The 18,747-nt window shown below is 46.2% G+C and overlaps 1 long non-coding RNA gene across 1 annotated transcript; it reads right to left on the bottom strand.

Annotated features, from left to right (window-relative positions):
• Positions 1–786: 786 nt before the first annotated feature.
• Positions 787–9,917, bottom strand: LOC311613391. Its single transcript, XR_014793446.1, has 3 exons — positions 9,834–9,917; positions 1,926–2,053; positions 787–1,221 (listed from the first exon to the last, which is right to left on the bottom strand). It is a non-coding gene; the product is annotated as an uncharacterized lncRNA (long non-coding RNA).
• Between the last annotated feature and the right edge of the window lie 8,830 nt (positions 9,918–18,747).

The raw sequence follows: 18,747 nt of genomic DNA, 5'->3' as shown, positions 1-18,747 counted from the left end.
ATTCATAAAAATGGCTTTTTTCCCTTCCTCACTTGTTCACTCCTGCTTCTGACCTCAGCACCTAACACATAGATAACCTGTAGGCGGATTAAGTAGTGCCAGACAACTTATCAAACTCCTCTAAGCCTCAGTTTCTGCTTCTGTAAAATGGGTATAAGAACAGGGAGCACCTCAGAGGACTGTTAAGAAATTGAGATAAAATATGTTTAGCACAATGGGATCACTTTCCAGTAAGTTACCTGCCCGTGAGTTCATGGCTTAGGCTCTGCTTCCGGGAGCATAGCAGCCAGGACATCTAGGACACCAACTAGGAGGACCAGGAGTCCCCGTGTTACCGGTTAGAAAGTTTCCCAAGGTCACACAGCTGGTCTTTCCGACTCCAGAGTTCATGTTCTTAACCACCAGGCAGATCCTCTCCCAGCAGGACTGCAGGTCCCAGCTGGGCACCGAGCAACGGGGTTCTGACCTGTTCAGCGCTGCATTTTGATCTGTGGAAAAAGCTGATCAGATTTGACAGGGAGAGTGAGCCAGTTTCCTCTCCCCAAAGTAGCCTTATTTCCAGTCGTCCCTTTCAGGAACAACCACAGGACCTGGAGAAACGCCACCAACGGTCCAGACTTTCTAGGTAATTAGAGCACAGCACTAAGTCAGACCCCACAGGAAGAGTATGGGAGAAGCAAGCATTTCAAAGGCCACAAAATAGAATTAATTAGCAGGCATCCCTCTGTCTTCATTGTAGCAGTTTCAGTCCAGGTCAACGCTTAGATATGGAATGGGTAGAGGATGTGGCCAAATGATGCTCCTTGAGGCACCATGGGAAATTCCTGGCTAGCTGAGTTGAGGTTGAAAAGGGTATCTTTTCTAGCCTATTCAGTTCCCAATGTCTGGCAGGGTTGCCTTTCTTTTCTTTTTTTTTTTTTAAAAAGATATATTTTTATTGCTGTCAGAGAGGAAGGAAGAGGGAGAGAGAGATAGAAACATCAACGATAAGAAAGAATCATTGATCAGCTGTCTCCATTGATTAGCTCCACACTGGGGATCGAACCCGCAGCCTGGGCATGCACCCTGACCAGGAATCAACCATGACCTCCTGGTTCATAGGTCGACATTCAACCACTGAGCCATGCCCACCGGGCTCAGGGTGCACTTTCTGATGGTCAACAGGTGTCCAGTTGTCAACTCTTCTGAAAAGTAAGAGGGACCACAGTGCTGTGGAGGCAGCTGTGAAGAAAAAGACACATTTTGAAACTCCTTCCAATTGGACAGACCTTGTGAAGGTGGGAGGCAGTTGGCAGGACTTGAATCCAAAATTCAGGGAGATTCTCAATTGGAGGCTGATGTGAATGCTTGCCAATTTCCCAGGGTAATAATATACCCCAAGCCCACCTGTACTCCCAACCTTACAGCTTACTCGAAAAACAAGACAAAACAAAACAAAAACCAGGTAGGACATGGCAGACAGGTAAGATGTGGCCAGCAGTTAGTTGCCCTGGCCCACCTTCCACCTCAACATATACCCCACTTATTAAAAAGAAAAAAAAAAAAAAAAAAAAAGGAAAATGTTCCCTGGCTGGTGATCTCAGTGGTTTGGGCGTGAGCCTGTGCACTGGAGAATTGCAGGCTCCATTCCCAGTCAAGGGCATGTACCTGGGTTGCAGGTCCAATCTCCACCCAGGTCAGGAGGTGTATAGGAGGCAACCAACCAATGTGCCTCTCTCACATTGATTCTTCTCTCTCCTATCTCTTTCTCTCTCCCTCCTACTCCCTTCTACTTTCTAGAAACCAATGGAGAAAATATCACCGCCCCGTGCTGGTTAAAAGATCCTCACCAATCACTACCCTACAATACAGTTTCATTTTTTCCCCCCTTAATTCTCCTCTTCGGTGCTAATAACTCAGTAACTATCCAGAGACGCACACAGTACCTCTGGCCCTTCTTTGAAATCCATCCCAAGACTGGTTTATGGACCATGTTGATTGTTCCATATTCATCCTCCTCTGCCCTGCTCAGAGCCCACTGTTGGGTTTGGCCAGAGGGAGGCAGCCGCCGGAGCTTGAGGGCGAGAGGAGACAGAAGCCGAAACATTTATTCTCCCTGCTCTGCCTCACCATGCTCCCTGCAGGGGCTGCCTGCGAGGGGCCTCCCTTCCTCAGAGCCAGCGTTTGCCCAGCTCCATTCCTGCCTCCCAGCCGTCGCCATTCGGTCTGCGGGTGGAACCAGCTCTCCGCTGTGGCTGCTTCACGGGGGCGCCAGCAGCAAACCTTGTTGGTTCTCTTAGCCCTGTCTGCTCCTCTGCAACGTGTCCCCTCATCCGGCTCTGCGCAGGCGAACCTGCAGAGGGTGCCCCCTGCTCCCTGCAGCGTCCGCCATCCGCTCGCTCTGACTTTGGTTTAAATACGATCTCGGGCGGCTGCCGTGTGCTGACTGACTCACACTGTGGGCCAGCCCCTGCTCGAAGCACTTTGCACATACCATCTCGTCTGTCCCTCACGCCAACACGACAAGTCAGGTTCATTTTTAATCCTCTTTTACAGATGAGAATACTGAGCCTTGAAGAGGGTAAGCTGCTTTCCCAAGACCACCGAGTTCTTAGCTGGCAAAGCTAGGATTGCGACCTCAATCACTCTGCACTGAAATTTGGTCCTCTCTGACCAAAATAAGAATGTTGGGTGGCAGGAACTTTACCAATTTTTGGGGGGTCAAATTTGAAAGCAGTTCTTAAGTTCTCCGCTTTTATCTATTTGATAGCCCACCTGTAGGTTATCTGCCCGTGTCAGGTGCTGAGGTCAGATCAGTGAAGCAAACAGGCCTGTGGCTTGTAGGACTAATAGGGTCTTAACTCAGCTCAGTGACAGCCAGGCTGGAGTCACCTGTGGCTGGGGTCACCTCTGGGTGGCTGGGGTCACTTGTGGCAGGGGGTGGAGTGGGGGGGCTCAGGGTAGCCCCACATGAATTCCATGGGAAGGGTTGTCTGATACCAGAAAAGAGGAAAAGAGCTGTGAGACTGACAAAGCAACAATATTTACGGGGCCTAACACCATTGGGGGAGGGGTCAGGAAGCCGCCTGCAGAGGTCACATCTATGCTTTCGCAAGAGGAAGAGTGGGGCAGCCAGGAAGAATGGGCAGGAAGGCACAGGGGGTGGCAGAGACTGCCGGGAGGAAGGAGGGCAACAGGCTTACATGCCTGGGGTGGCAGTGGGGCAAGGTCACAGGAGATTACGCTTCTATTATCTCAGCTCAGGAGCACTAGAAAGCTCCTCTCTGTGGACTTCTGACCAAGAGAGGGCTCTGATTGGCTCTCTTTGGTCACATGTTCACTCTTGAACCAATCACCAATGGCTGTGGCCAGGCTATGGCATACTATATTAAGTGGTAAGGGCATGAGTCACATAACCTAGGCCACATGTGCGCGCCCCCCCCCCTCCCCGTGGAGGGCTGTAATTGGTGATTCCATCAGAACTGCAGTCATGCCAGGGGATACATTCTGAGAAATGTGGCCTTGGGCAATACACGTACATCACAGAGTGTGCTTACAGAAACCTAGATGGTACTGCTGTAATTCTCGGTGTTGTATTTCATGCCACTGGCAGTGCCGTAGATCTGAGTACACCAGCATCACCACAAATACCTGAGTAATACATTAAGATGTTACAAGAGCTACAGCGTTACCAGGCAACAGGAATTTCTCAGCTCCTTTGTAATCTGGTGGGACCACTGTTGGGTATGCAGGTCATTGCAATGTCCCTGTGGAATTGGAGTGGAGGAGGGGCATCTCCTAAAATGCTGTGTGTGTGTGGGAGAAATCTTTATCAGAAAACAAATAAACAAAAAACAAAACAAAACAAAAAAATGCAACAAGAAACCAGGAAGGAGGCTGGGCAGACAATAAGGATGTTACGACCGCAAACTTTCCCTCTCTTTTCTCCCTGCCTTTCACACTGGGGAGGGACTCTGTGTTTGTGTTCGGTAAACATGGACCCTGCCAGGACCTGCTGGGGCTGTGGATAGAGGTGGGAGTGTGGGTTTGGACTGAGATCAAATTCCAGCTTTCCCCTTTATTAGCTGTGTTACTTTGGGGAAGGTCCATAACTCTCTGAACTTCAGTTTCCTCCAGGTAAAATAAAGGTCATAGATCTACCATATATAACAGTCGTGAAGATGCAATAAACAGTGTTTCAATAAGTGGTAGCTAGTATAATAATAATTGCTGTTATCATCATCGTTATCATTAATGTCTTGGGGATCGAGGGGGATGGGTAGAAAGGAATTATGAGAAATGGATGTAAGAGAGACACACAGTGTTAGGTTTGGATTAAAGAAGATCTAGCCAGTGACTGCATTTTACAAATGGGGAAACTGAGGCCCAATAGATAGCTTGGCCTGTGTTAGGCACATGAGGTGGACCTGAGGTACAGGCAAAGATGAGGTCTTCGTAGGAGACTGGACCAGAAGCCAGTTCGCCTCGCCAAGAGCTTTCAGAAGTTACGAGGCCACAAAAATGCTTTTTGGCCTGAAGCATCCAAATGGACCCCACCCCCCTTGCTCAGAGTCAGGCCTCCTTCTCACCACTGGACCCTGCATTGCCAGGCTGGGGAGTCTGACTCTTTTTAAAAATTTAAAATAATTTATTCTGGAAGTGATTTAAAATGAATGGATCTTTTAAGGGAATTAGAGCTTTTGGGAACCTTTGTTTATGGCATGCCCTTTTCCTAATACTCACAGAGGATATTTTCCTCCCTTCCTTCCCCCTCCTTCTGCACTCCTCCCGCCTCCCCTCCCTCTTTTCTCCCTCCTCTCTTCCAGTATCAAAACCTTCAGTGCATTGCACTAGGCATTGTGCCAAGGGTGGGTCAAAGAATCTGTCATTTGTGCATTTATGATATTTCTCAAGTCCATCTAGGTGTCTGGCGCTATGTCAAGGCCCTGGGCCCTGGGGATCCAGCAGGAAAGAAAACGCATTTAGCATCTGCTCCTGTGGGTTGGCCTTCCAGTGTTTCCCATTTGACCAGCTGGATGTCTGGTCGGGTTGAGGGTCTTCAGAGAGAAAGGTGGTCTGGTGTAGGGAGAGGTGAGCAGGGCCAGAACATGGGGAGGGGTTTGGAGTTCATTCTGAGGCTGAGGACAGCCACTGAAGCAGGTCAGGGTCCAACTCGGACTCCTGTTTGGTGGCACTGCCCCCTGCCCACCTCTGAGCACCATCACTCCTGCCTGTGCTCTCTGGGCTCTGGTCCACCTGACCGGCTCTTGCTTTCAGCAATGTGTGAGGCTGCTACCTGCCTCAGGCCTTCGCCCAAACCGTTCCTTTCACCTGGAAACCCGTTCCCTCTTTCTGTGGAGTTTGCCCCTCATCCTTAAGCTTTCCCTTCAAATGTTTCTTTCTCTAGGTAATTTTCCCTGATTTTTACCTTTTCTGCTGGACTAAGTCTCCAATCTATGCTTTTAAAGCATTCAGCATTGGTCCTTGTTCCAGTGATCACAATTCAAAAGAAATGATGACTGTGCACTTGTTTAATTTTTTTCTGTGAGACTGTAAACTCCATGTGGACAAGGCTGGGTCTCTCTCATTCATTTTTATGTCTCCAGTATCCAGGATAGTGCCTGGCACTCATGCAACAACAGTAAATATTGGTTGAATTAAAAAATGATAGTGGGAATGAGTAGATCAATGATTGAAGGATGAATGAGTGAGGGAATAAATTAAAATGAATGATAGATAAGTGATTAGTTGAGTAAATGAATGGGTAGATGAATAAATACACAAGTGAATGAATGAATGTATATATGTATGTATGGATGGATGAATGAAATGTCACCCACAGTGTTTGGAATGTGATTAAGTTGGGAGGCCAAAATCCAGCCTTTGCCACCTGGTGTTTTGCAGGGTCACCCCTCTCCTGACATAGTCACTTAATGGCTTCTTGAAAAGGCACAAGATTTTATGAATCCTTTACTGATCTTGCTTCCACATGAAAAGTGGAAAATCGTTTTAATCCCTGTGTCCACTCTGATCAATTTGCTCATAGCTCCCTGGAGTTCTTTTAGAAGGCTGCTATGGGCATGGTGGAGAATGCTACTATCTGTTAGCAATGTCTGCCGTGGACACCTTAAGGAAACAGCATCGCCTATGCCTATTGGTTAGCTATGACTCCAGACAGCAGAACTCAACTGAGTCCTAAAGCCAGCCCTCTCTCATTATTAGGATGATGCAAAATATCAATTCTGCTGCTACTACTTGGCATGAAATGTAAATAATTTTTCCCTTTTTCATTCTCTTCTTCCCCTTCAACTCTGGTTTCTCATAGTCTTGATCATGAGCCCCTTGAGGGACCACTTAGCCCCATCTGGAAAGCTAAATTGACAAATTCAGGAGGTTCTTTTGTCTTTTTGGGCTGGAACTAGAATGTAAATCAGTTCCCAGAGGGAGAATTTCTCAGAATGCTGCATGAGACCAGCTGCGGGGGTGTCCCAGGAGCTGCTCGGGGGAAGCAGGTCTGTGGAACCCATCTTCTTCCCTGGCCTCTCATTCCCAGGGAAGCAGCAGGAGGTGGCATCATCATCCATAAAAGGCAGTGAATGAGGTCTGGTGAGGACAAAGTGATGTCTCTGGCATTGTAAAGTGAGCTGGGGAGGAGGGAAGGCCCGAGCTGCTGACTGCAGCCATGACCAGCAGCTCCCAGCTTTCTGTGGCCAAGTAAATCCTCTGCCAGTTATTTTTAGCTTGGGGCCATGGAAGAGACAGTGGCCAGCCTGAGCAGATGGAGTTCTAGTTTTGGCTCGGCTAGTGATTAGTATATATAAGATTGTGTGTGTGTGTGTGTGTGTGTGTGGTGGGGGTGGGGGTGGGGGGTGGGCCTCAATTTCCTCCGCTGTAATCTGAGTAAATAAGATTATCATAATTATCCTCTTTACTATTAAAACCATCGTCCCCACCCTCATCATCTTCATCATTATTTTCACCATAGCCATCATCATCATCACCATCATCATCATCACCATCATCACCCTCATCTCCAAGGTCACTGCCACCGTCATCTTCATCCCCATTTTTATCATAACCACCATCATCACCATTGTCATCATCACCCACCATCATCAACTCCACTGCTACCCTTTGTCCTTATTCTAGGATGATGTACTGAACATTATCTATTTATTTTATGAAGCATCTTTTTACCTAAGTCTCACTACCATCTTATGAGGCATGTACGTCTACACATCTGTACAGTAAATTCTCATTTAACATCATCCACAGATTCTGCAATTTTAAGTGAAGTGACGTATAATGAAACCAATTTTACCACAGACTCATTGATATAAACAGGAGTTAAGTTTCCTGTAGCATCTCATTGACGTTATAACACAATGATGATATTCAAGGACCTGTTTTATGAATACTGCTGTTGTTCCAGTTTTACACATGAGAAAAGCAAGGCTCAGGGCGGTGCGACCCTCTTTCTGAGGGAACAGTAGAACCCGAATGAAACCCAGTCTGCTTTTGTTCTTAACAACTAAGTTATGAAACCTCTCCAAACTCTCCCTTAAGGTCTATTCCAGATTAAAAACAAAAACAAAAACAAAAAACCCTAGTGTCTTTTCAAGTTTTGTCATCTCTGAGTAAAGATAGAATGTGTGATTTCTCAAAAACATGTTTCTTGGTAGAGCCAGGAGTGTCAAAGGTCAAGGTTATTTTGTGGACCCACCGCTGGTGGACCTCCATGAGCTTATTCAGGGAAAACTGAGGCCTAGAGGGACACGCCTTGTCCACGGACACATAGCAAAGTAGGGCCCCTCTTGGAGGCCCCTCCGTTTTCCTTAAGGCAGGACGGAAGACGGTTACAAACCACCGTTTGATTTTACCCATGGCCCAATAGAAGGGGCAGGAAAGCAAGATTTGAAATCACAGGTCTGAGTTCAAAATCTCACTATTTCCTGTTGTCTGATCTTGTTTGGGAAGTGGCTGAACTTCTGGGCCGCAGTTTCCTTATCTATAAAATGGAGAGTACAGTGCCTCCCTCACTGTGGGATCATCAGGATTAAAGAAGATAATCTATTTAAGGTACTTGCTTAACACTGTCCCTGGGCACTTGCTACATCATGATATAATGACTATCGTTATTACTGTGCAGGATAGTTTATAAATATAGGTCACAGAGAATCTGTTACTGCTGTGTCTTGGGTATTAAATTAATTATGTCTCACAGTTATTGTAGTTTTTTTTTTTATTAATTTCCCTCCAATGTACCATTCCACTGGGAAGAAAAGCCTAAAGAAATTCCTGCTTTAACTGCACATTTCAATGCAGCGAGGCATTGCTGGAATCATGCAGTGAGGTGCCTTGAGACGCCCCCCGACTTACACGTGTGCGCCTGAGAAATTGACTTGTGTCCCCCCACTCCTGTCAAATTATTAATTTCTAAGCACTCAGTCAAATTGGGTAACCAATCCAATTTGGAACAGGAGAACGTTGAAAGCTTTCCTCCATCCACTTTTTCAATTGGGCGCAGGTCATTGTCCGGAGGAGAGACTTGAGAACAAGCCTCCACACCTCGCTCGAGCGAGAAAAATCCAGGGGAAGTCACTACCGAGCAGCCTTACCGCCCTTTCTCCCTCCACTGTGTTTGCTGGGGTAAAAGGAACAAAAATGACGACGACAACAACAAAAACCCTTTCTAGCTTGAAGACAGGAAGAAAGAGTCCAAAAGCCTATTGCCTCTATTAAAATGAAATATTACCTTTTAAATGCCTACTCTGTGTTGGGTGTTTTTGCTTACTTATTAATAATTATCAGGCACTTTTTGTGTGGTTCTTACGTCTTCTTTGTCATCCGAACCAACAGGATGCAAGAGGGAATAAAGGGAAGTGTCCTAGGTGCGTTTGAAAGTCTGTTTTGTGACATAGCTCCGTGTTTCTAAGGCTCCCCACGCCTTCCCCACACCTCCTCTCGGCGCCTCCGGGGCGGCCGCAGTGAGCATGGCTGCTGGTTGGGAGAGGTAGGGAATGAGGTGCAGAAAGTCGGAGCTGTTTTCTGAGGAGGAACAAACACTCCCCAACCCCGTGCATTTGGCAGAGATCCCGAAACAGCCTGAGAGAGGGGAAACAAAGAGAAAACGTGTCTGCCGACCTGGCTGGGAGGCTGGTCCTTTCTCTTTCCTTTCTGGGGAACACCGAAGAGGCATTTATTGTAGTTCACAGGCCAGAGCCAAGGAGTCCCCCATGCTCCCCATCAAAGAGGAACCCTAGCTCCCTCTAGGAAAGCCCTCTTGGGGAAATAAAAACAAACACAGCCTGCACAGTTGGCTTTCCATTTATGGGGGCCTGCCTGGCACCACCCTGCTCCCCAAACGCACTTCGGCTTTGGTTTTATGGGCTAGCGGAAAGAATCATTTGATAGTCAAGAGCCGAGCAGTGACAAAGGACTCAGGTAAATTAGTTTCAGTTCTTACACAGACAGTCCTCCTCCTTTGGAATTTGAGCTTTAGAAAAGAAAGCCTCCTTCCCACTTAGCCTCCCCACCCCACTCTCCCTTAAGCCTTTTAAACAAGGGGTTTCCTTCCCTTTCTAAATCTCTCCAAGAGCGAGTTTCTTTTCTTCCATACGGAGCAGTTGGGAGAATTAAATTCACCCAAATATCCTCACATCGGTGCATGCAGAACATTCAATGAAATCCAAATTAGGCGCATTAAAAAAAAAAAAAAAAAGTTGTTTTGTTGGGACCCTTAAAATATGCAGACGTATAGCGAGAGAGCTTCAAAGCCTATTTTAATAACTAACTGCTTACCTGCTCCACGCATTTGCTCACAGGTCCCCCTTCACCCAGCCCCAGCTACTTACAATGTAGTTAAAGTTTAAGCTTTTAGTCCCTGGTTGTAGCGGCAGTTACTTGCACAGAAGCCGTGTCCATAAAACCTACAAGCCCGGTTTTCCATGCCCCCGTTGTAATTAACAGCCCAGCAGTGCATTGATGGTCTGGAATCCACAAATGGCGTGGAACTCCGGGGCTTAGATACGCGGAAGGGGCTCCTGACAGGGGGCTGCTTTTCCTAGCATTTGATTTTGTAACCGAAACTTTCTCAAAGGCGTGACACCCTGGCAGTGAATGTTTTTCTAAGCACAGCCCGAAAGATCTGCTTTCTGAGCAAATCTGGGGGTCCTCTCCCCCTTGCTATTTGCTCTATAGCCTTGGTTTCTCCCAGCTCGGAAACTGCATGATCCTTTTCCTCTCCTGTTAAATCCTCTTCTCACTGGAAAAAGAGTGCGGTTTCCCCAGCAAGCACCTCAGCCCCTGACCGAGGTTAAAACGCAATATATATATTTCAGATGACCCCAAACCAGGGCTGGCGAGGTATAGGATATACCTGGGGGAACAAAAGAAGAACCAAAAATGGCAGCCCGGCTCTAGCTAGCTGATGTTTAAGTAACAGTTTGGAATTTAGACATGAGAGGGTGAGAGTCAGGAAATTTGAGGTTCACCCTGACATTCTGGGCTTTTAAATCTGTTGGCAGTTAAGGGGTACAATGGTGTGAATTTTTAGCAGAGCATCACATGGACTTCGAATTTCCTGGGTTTTTGTTGGAATGTATCACAGTGAAACATTATACCCCCCCCCCTCCCCATATATCTAATTTCCTTTACGAAGACGAAAAAAACTTTTCCCACCAAGTTCCAAGAAAACACACGTTATCTTTCCCAAAAGGGCATTCTCTATTATTGGGTATTTTGGAGAGTTCAAAAACAGGCACAAAAATAATGTTCCGAACCCGTTTATTGTGTTTTGTCAGATAACAAAAGCTGATTTTGATTTATTCTTTCATGTAGATATTATGTAGACGTTCATGTTTGACATTTCCTGAGAAATATTTCCGTCTCTGAGGACTTAAAAAAAATGCATATTTAAAAGACTTTAGGTTTTTTATTTCCTGTTTGTGTATGTGTGGTGGCAAATTGGGGAGTGGGGGTAGCTTTTAAGGTTCTTCATGCTCAAGATGTTTATTAACTTAAAAGAATTTACTGGGAAATTATAAAGTTTATAAAAGGCAGACGTTTCTGGAGAGTCAATTGCTTACAATAATCCTTTTCTTAAAAAAAAAAGGGGGGGGGCATTTTTCCATTCTTTCTTCCTCTAATTACAGAATGTTTTAAATATGAGTGATTGCACCTTCACGCAGCCTGTGATTGAAAACGGACCTTTGACAATGATAGTAAAGGGCTTTCTGCGCTGCGTAGGTCAATAAAATCAAAAGCAGTTAAAAAAAATCAGTATCCAACTGGATTTGTTATTCTTTCAAAATCAGTCATACATATAGACTCTTTTCAAGGGGGGACGAGGAGGGGGTGAAATTTCAGATCGGAACGAAGTTATAACCCACATCAGGAAAATTGGCCCTTTAATGAAAGAAATGAAAAAGACTTAATCACCAAAGCCCTCCAAAGTGACACTTCAAATTACATCAGAACTCTACACGGTAATTCAAAAGGAGAGCCTTTCATCTGAAAAATGAAATACTTAATGATTTCAATGAGTTCGTACCTCCCCAAACGTGAGATCTGCCTAGTGCCTGCGTTTCTTTTGTAGCTCAAACGTATTTATGGAAATGATTCTTTCCCTCGTTTTCTCTCCCCTGCCCCTTCTTTTGACATGAAGGTAATTTGTTTTCTCTAGAAGAGTTGGGAGGGTGGAGATGAGCCGGCATAGTTATAAAAAATATACCAAAAGGCATTTCCCAGCTATCTGAGAATATTAGCATTTGAGCGGGTCAGATCTGCCCATAGGCGGAAGGCATGGCTTAAGCTCATTTCTCCTCAGCTGAGTTTTAATGATTTTAATGCATTTGTCTGGAAAAAAAAATGGGGGGATGAAAAGGAAAAAAAAAAAATTAAATTTACGAAGAGCGCCTAATGAACTAGTTAACATTCTTACTATCAGGAAAGTCTAACCCATTCATAAATAAACAGTCTTAAACCGCCTTTACCCACATGCACACACTCTCTCTTTCAGCTCCCTTTAGCAATTTGGAGTACAAGAGATTAAAGTCTTTTGGAAATTTCCAAGGTCAGACCTCAACTAAAATAGGATTAAGAGGGTAAGGGGGAAGGGAAAAAAAAAAAACCGAAGAGAGGGTTTTATTCCCTCCTTCCCCCTTCTTCTAGCTATTTGAAATAAATTGGAAGTTATTTCTCAAAATCCTCCTCTCCCCTGGCCAGTGGCAACCCTTCAAAAGAGCTGAGATTGTTAAAACATTTTCCAATCCCCTTCCTCTCCCCTCTCCTCCCCATTGTAAGAGAAACAGGAGTGGGGCAGCTGGAGGGGAAGTCGGGTCCCTTCCAGGCGGGACTCCAGGGGGCACTGTGGCATTAAGAACTCTGGCTGGAAGAGGCTGCTAGTTTGATCATTGCTGAAAAGAGAAAAATTTTCCAAGTTTGCAACCATTTTCTCTTCAGATGTTCCAAGCCAGTATTCCAACAAAGGAAATGAAAAGGGGAAACCTTCAACCCCCTTCTCTGGGCTCCATATGCAGCTTTTAATTTCGGTCCCAAGGACACAAGGTTTAGAATAGGAAAAAACAAAGATTAAACAGCTCAGAAAATATTTCTCTTTCAGTCTCCCTTTCCTTCCTTCCTTCCTTCCTTCCTTCCTTCCTTCCTTCCTTCCTTCCTTCCTTCCTTCCTTCCTTCCTTCCTTCTTTTCTCTTACCTCCTCTGTTTCCTTTCTTTTTTCATCTTCCCTTCTTCCTCCCTCCCTTTCTTTTTTCCCCTAATCCTTCTCTACCAGTAAACAACAGCAAAAAGTGCATCTTTCTACCTACCTTGGTTGTATTTCTTCTTGTTCTTAATTTGATCCCTTCTTTTAAAAAGACTTCCTGGACGCTGCTTGCCTGTTCATTCATCAGATTGGAGTAAGGAGCGCTGTCTCTCCGTACATTGTGATAGATCTTAACAGTAATTATGTGGCAACTTCAAAGCAAAACTATTTTATTTGTGTGCTTTCCCCCCTGTTTTTTCTCTATCTTTGTGCGCACACACACACACACACACACACACACGCACACGCACACACACACACACACACACACACTCACACTCCTAACCCCTCTAAATCCAAACAAAAAATCCTTTTCAAACAGGGCAGAAAATTGAGTTGAAGTTAGCAGCTGGTATTTCAAATGTACGATGATTGCAAAAACCTCCCCAAATTTCTGGGGGAGTAATGAAAGAACCCTGTAAAGAAACAGGACTTTAAAAACCAGAAAAGAAATAGAACTACCGATTTGACTAATTTCAATTAAAAATGTCTTTTGATCTTGCCTCAAAATTTCAACATTTTTAGACCAAGGACCAATGATAAAAAGAGTTGGAGATAGATGTTTAAGTAGGACCTTCCAAATGGACTCTGCCAATGACATAGTCTGTCTCCCAAAGTGAATGAGTTGGTCCTAGCGAACTTTAGGCAAAGAGCAAACTTTTCAAATAATACTTTTACATCTTAAAACATTCCCTCCCCCACCCCCAATCCTGCTTTTGTGTCATCAGAGGCAGATCAAGAAAAAGCACATTCATTCAATAAAATAATGAACAACAAAGCGGGATGTTTCATTGACGAAATGTTTTCCAGGGACTTTGACTTTATTATAAATGAGGTTTTCTTTGTCTCAGGAACTAAAAATACTAGAAAGGAAGGAAATCTATGAAGGGGCTGAAAATACTAGGAACTATGAACCAAACCTCCCCTCATAGAAAGGTGGGAGCATGCGGGGGATCTCTGGAAGCCAGAGCGAAGCACACAGGGGGAAGGAGCCCGCAGAGTCCCAGGGATGTTCGGGGTGGAGAGGGCTGAACCTCCGCCGGAGAGCAAGGCCCCTCGGTGGCAGCGCTTCGGAGCATGGCGGGTCGCAGCGTGTGTATGTGTGTACATGCAATTTGTACTGTATCTGCTTGTCTAAACTTGTGTGGACGCTCATTAAGGAAAACTTCCATATGGTGTAGTGGGAAAGAAAACATCTGACTTTTGTGTGTGATCAAACACTCTTCCCGGCGAATATTACAAACAAAAATATACCAGGGGTTCTTTTCAAGAAAGGCATCCCTGTCCCATCTGCCACTTTTGCCAATTCGCCATCTAATTTGAAAACAAGGAATATAGGTAAAGTCGGCTCGGAAATGGCACCCGTAGGGACGAGAGTTTCTGTGCTCTCTCGTAGGACAGGCCTGGAAAGGAGGACGCCAGTGTTTTCTCTGGATTTTAGCAGACCACAAAAATGGCATCGCCAGGGAAAAAGAAATGAGCCCATGTGAGCTTAAGTTAGGCAAAGAGCAAACTTTTCAAATAATACTTTTACATCTTAAAACACTCCCTCCCTCACCCCCCCAATCCTGCTTTTGTGTCATCTTTTTTTTTTTCTTTTTTCTTTTTTTTTTTTTTCCGTGAAACATATCCAGCTAATTGCAAAAATAGACATTTGTTAGCTGTATTCTTGCTCCTTTGGAAACGGGCTCATTCATTTCAGTTTTATTATTTTCCCCCTTCGTTGTGTCAAGGTCTGTAAACTCACCGAGGATCACAAATCCCTTTGCACAGTGTGATATGCCGATTGAGGGGTCCTGAGTACGAGTGTGCAAAACCAAAATGACAAAGAACTGATTATTATTATTCATCAACACCACACTTTCACCATCACAACAATAAAAGCGACTGTAAACAGTCAGGGTCTCTCAGATTGCTGATTTTGCTTTTAAACACCTAAAAATCAGTGAAAGAGAAGGAGGCTTTATTTCTAAGTGCCTATTCCCAATAGTAGGAAATTAATACAGCAAAAATAATCTGTTCCCATCTCATGAAGCGACCGTGAAATTTTTCCCCTGCAGTTTTGAAACTGGGAACATTTCCTAGTGTGGACGGAGAAGCAGGCAGCTGCCTTATCAAAATGGCCAGCAGATGGCACTCTGCTCCTGGCTACTACTCCTGAGCCTGATTTTGGTGCCACTCTTGGTCTTTCCAGCAAGAGTATGGATAGGCAGTTGGGGTGGATTTTATATAGTCCACGGTATCTCAGGGAACCTAGAGAAGGAGAAGGGTAATCAAGCCAACGAGCTGTATTTGCAGGTCGCGGGGCTGGCTGGCGTTGGAGAAGTTTGCTGGAGCTAAACCAGACCCGGATGTCTAGGTGTGGGTGTGTTTTGGCCTGCCACCACTGAGCAGAAAATAAGACGGGGACTTTGTAAGATTACCTAAATCCTTTCAGGCATTTGCGGGGGGGAAAAGTGTTTTGTTTTTGTTTTGTTTTCTTGGTTAGTGGTGTCATTAAAACACCTTCACACACCCTGTAGTAATGAAAGGCATTTTGGTTTTCCTCAAACCGTTGAACCGAAGTTTCTGTTGAGCATGAATTGTAATGATGGGCATTCCCACGGAGGAGCAGGGAAAGGAGAGAGATGGATGTGCGCGCGCGCGCATTCATGTGTATGAGTGTGACATAGTTAGAACTGGGGAAGGTGATCAACGACGGATGTAATAGCTGGATGATGGGGTGCTGCATGAAGGGAAAGTGAGAAATATCATGGATATATGTCCAAAGATCTGCATCAAAACTGGGGACTCTTGAATCTTCAGTGCATTCCTCTTGACTAGTTCCCAGTGTGAGATGTAAGGAAGCCCATTACCGTTTAGATGCCCCACAGTGCTATCATTTTGGGACAACTGCTGGCTACAGACTCATTGCTGCAAGGCATTTGACACTGGAAAGGCCTCCAAAACCAAGGGTACTTGGCCACCACCCTCGGGGAGGGAGGGGAAGAAAAGGAAGTTTTCATTTGTGTGGAGGCTTCAAGGTTTTCATAACATAGCTTCCAAATGTAGTCAAAACCTCAAGAAACTGGAAGTCGGCCAATCAGAGCCATAGAGGCGAGCAACCAGGAAACGGTGGCTATCAGGAATGTATTAAAGGACAGAAATAACACAACTCCTTCGTGACACATCCTGGAGGCAACGCAAACCAGTCCTTTGTCTCCTTGGCGTTCTCTAAGGCTCCACACTTATGGCAGGCAGAGAAGTCTATTTTTGTGTATTCCACAAACTATTTTAGGATGACAAAATCTGAATTGGAGAAGATAACGGGCCTAATGCAAGCCCTCATTCCAGAAGGCTATTGGCTCCAAAGCAGGAAGGATAATTGTTGGCGTAGGTACTTCGTTAAAGCCAGGGGCCACGCTTGGTGCTTTGCATGTAGCATCTCATTCAGTCCTCACGACAATTCATGGGAGAGGTCTTTTATTATCCCACTTTACAGACAGGGCAACTAAGTCTCAGAGAGGTTAGGTCACTTGCTCATGATCACACAGCCTGAAAGATGCAAAGGTCGAGTTCAAATACCTGGCAGAGTGAGCTCCCTCCTGGGCTTTCTAAGCATGATTTTCAAGCCTGCATCTTGAGGCAAGAAAGTGTTCTCTGTTAATGAGGAGAACCACTGACCCAGAAGTGCACTTGTCGTTTCCTTCGAGCAGTCAGCAAACTCAATAGTCAACAGAGTGGCAAACCGCGGCTCAAGAGCCGCAGTTTGCAGACCACTGCCTTAGAGTGACGGCCCAGGAAAGAGAGCCTTGAGACACTGAGACGGACGTGTCAACTTACTGTGCCCCAGAGAGATGCCATGTGGATGGAGGCCGAGAGAAGCCAGCAGTTCCTGTTGGCAGTGAACTTGGCATCACAGTGCTCATCTGGCAGGCGAAAAACCACCACCCAGAGCCCTTTTACCTGCTCATGTGCCACGTGGGACAGAGCAAACACAGGGTGAAATGACAATTCTGGGGGCTCTGAGCTTTGGAGGGAAAAGACTCTTGCAGGGTTCAGGTTCTCTGCCACCCCTGTCCCACTGTGTCTTTGTGACTCAGCCCTGGCGCTTAAGCGGAAGTGGCTGGAGTCAAGGCACAGGGAGCTCCCTGGCCCAAGACCCCCTACCTTCACGTGTTCTCTGTCTTCTCACCCGGCCTCTCTGGGACCGCGAAGGCTGGCGCCACGTGGCTTAGGCTGCAGGGCAAAGTTCTCTTCCTTGGGGAACTAGGAGAAGAACTGTTTGGCTGGAATGACCTTGTACTTACAAGGTGAGGTTCGCGTTGGGACCATGGCAGGCAGGTAAAGTCTCCTGTGCATGCTGGAGCTAGGGGTGAGGGTTGGAGAGTGACTGCCTCATGGTCAGGTTCAGCCCTCCGTAACTCCATCTCACCGAGGACAATGGAAGTACTTTCTACCTGGATACTGTGTTCCCTCGCAGGCCCCGCCCTCATGTGTGTATTTATCCTGTTCATTCACAATGTCCTGGACGGCCTGGTACAGGCCAGGTTCTGAGGCTCACTCAGCCCAAGGGATCCAGGCCCAGGGAGGGTGCTGAGGAGATCAGTGGACGTTTGTTTATAACAGGGGTGTCAGTGCTGGAGGGGCCGCTGTGATCGGGCTGGGAGGACATTTAATTCAGTCCTTTGAGAGGGAAGTGGAGAGAAGGAGCAGGGAGGCTACCTGGAGGAGGTGGTATCTCACCTGAGACCTGACACTGAGCGGAATTAACCCGGTGGAGAAGCTGGGACAGAGAATGTTCAGGGAGTGGGAATATCACATCCAAAGGGGCCAGAGGCGGTGGTGAGGGGAGGGAGCAAGGTGCTGGGAACAGCCAGTAAGTGCTGTGGCTGGGCCCTGGCCGAGCGGAGGGCAGAGAGTAGGAGGTCTGTGGGCCACGCTAAGGCATTCGCTCATTATCCAGATGGCAGCGGGGAGGACAAGGGACTGACCCACCAGTTCCGGCCATACCTCAGTGGGCTTGGAGAGTCACATTTTCCTGAGGACTGTGGTGCCTTCTCCGCTTCATAGCTGCAGCTGCCCCTGGCTCTGGGATGCAGGGACTCAAGAGAGAGGAAAGTGTGTGTCTATTCAAGCTGAATGTGCTGGTCAAACCAAAGCATAAAACAAGGCTGGGCCAGAACGCACATCCCAGTAGCCACCAAACCCAGGGAGAAATACAGCAATCCCGGTGAAACGGCAGCATGTATTAATAGATTGTTCCTGGTACTGTTTTCGGGAGGGGAAGCTAGATCTCCATGAGAAGTGACTTTTGGCAGTTCCAGCTTGCAGCCCGTGTTGGCAAGAGAAGCATTTAAAAAGACACAGGTTTCAAAAAGAAATACGTTTCTTTCCCCGAAAAGGACTTCACACTGCAAGCATCTCTCCCTCGAAGGGAAAACAGCGTGCGTGTTGTGACCAATTTGCTGTCCGCCCGGCTGTCCTCCTCCAGCGGAAGTAATTGGGGGAGAAAGGTCTGCAGAGCATATGCTTTGATGTTTGGGGGAGGGGGCACCTTTTCAACAAATGTCCGCGGCAGACACAGTGATTGAGAAAGGCACATCCGTTTTGGAAAATGCCTGCTAATTAAATGAATGTTTTCAACTGGAAAGCATGTCTGAGCTGTTAAGATACATCCTGATGAAGTTGGAAGGAATGCTTTAGATGTTGGCTTGAAATGGGTGTTTCATGTACCTGGGCCTCCTCAGATCTCAGACAGCACATCCCAGTCATTCATTCATTCATTCATTCACTCATTCAGCATTGGATGGTTGAGGCCCTCTGTGCCAGGCACCGTGGGACCAGGCACTGTGGGAAGTGCTGGGTGTTCAATAATGAACAAGGCTCCTTATGGGAACTTGTATTCTAGAAACAAAGACAGAACTTTATTGAGAACCATTTTTGTCAAGCATTCTCATCAGTGA

This window comes from Pipistrellus hanaki, assembly GCF_964339955.1.
Source record: "Pipistrellus hanaki genome assembly, chromosome: 19".
Lineage (NCBI taxonomy): Eukaryota > Metazoa > Chordata > Mammalia > Chiroptera > Vespertilionidae > Pipistrellus > Pipistrellus hanaki.
The sequence above is the reverse complement of the archived record's forward strand: the minus strand, read 5'-3'. Positions and strand labels throughout refer to the sequence as shown.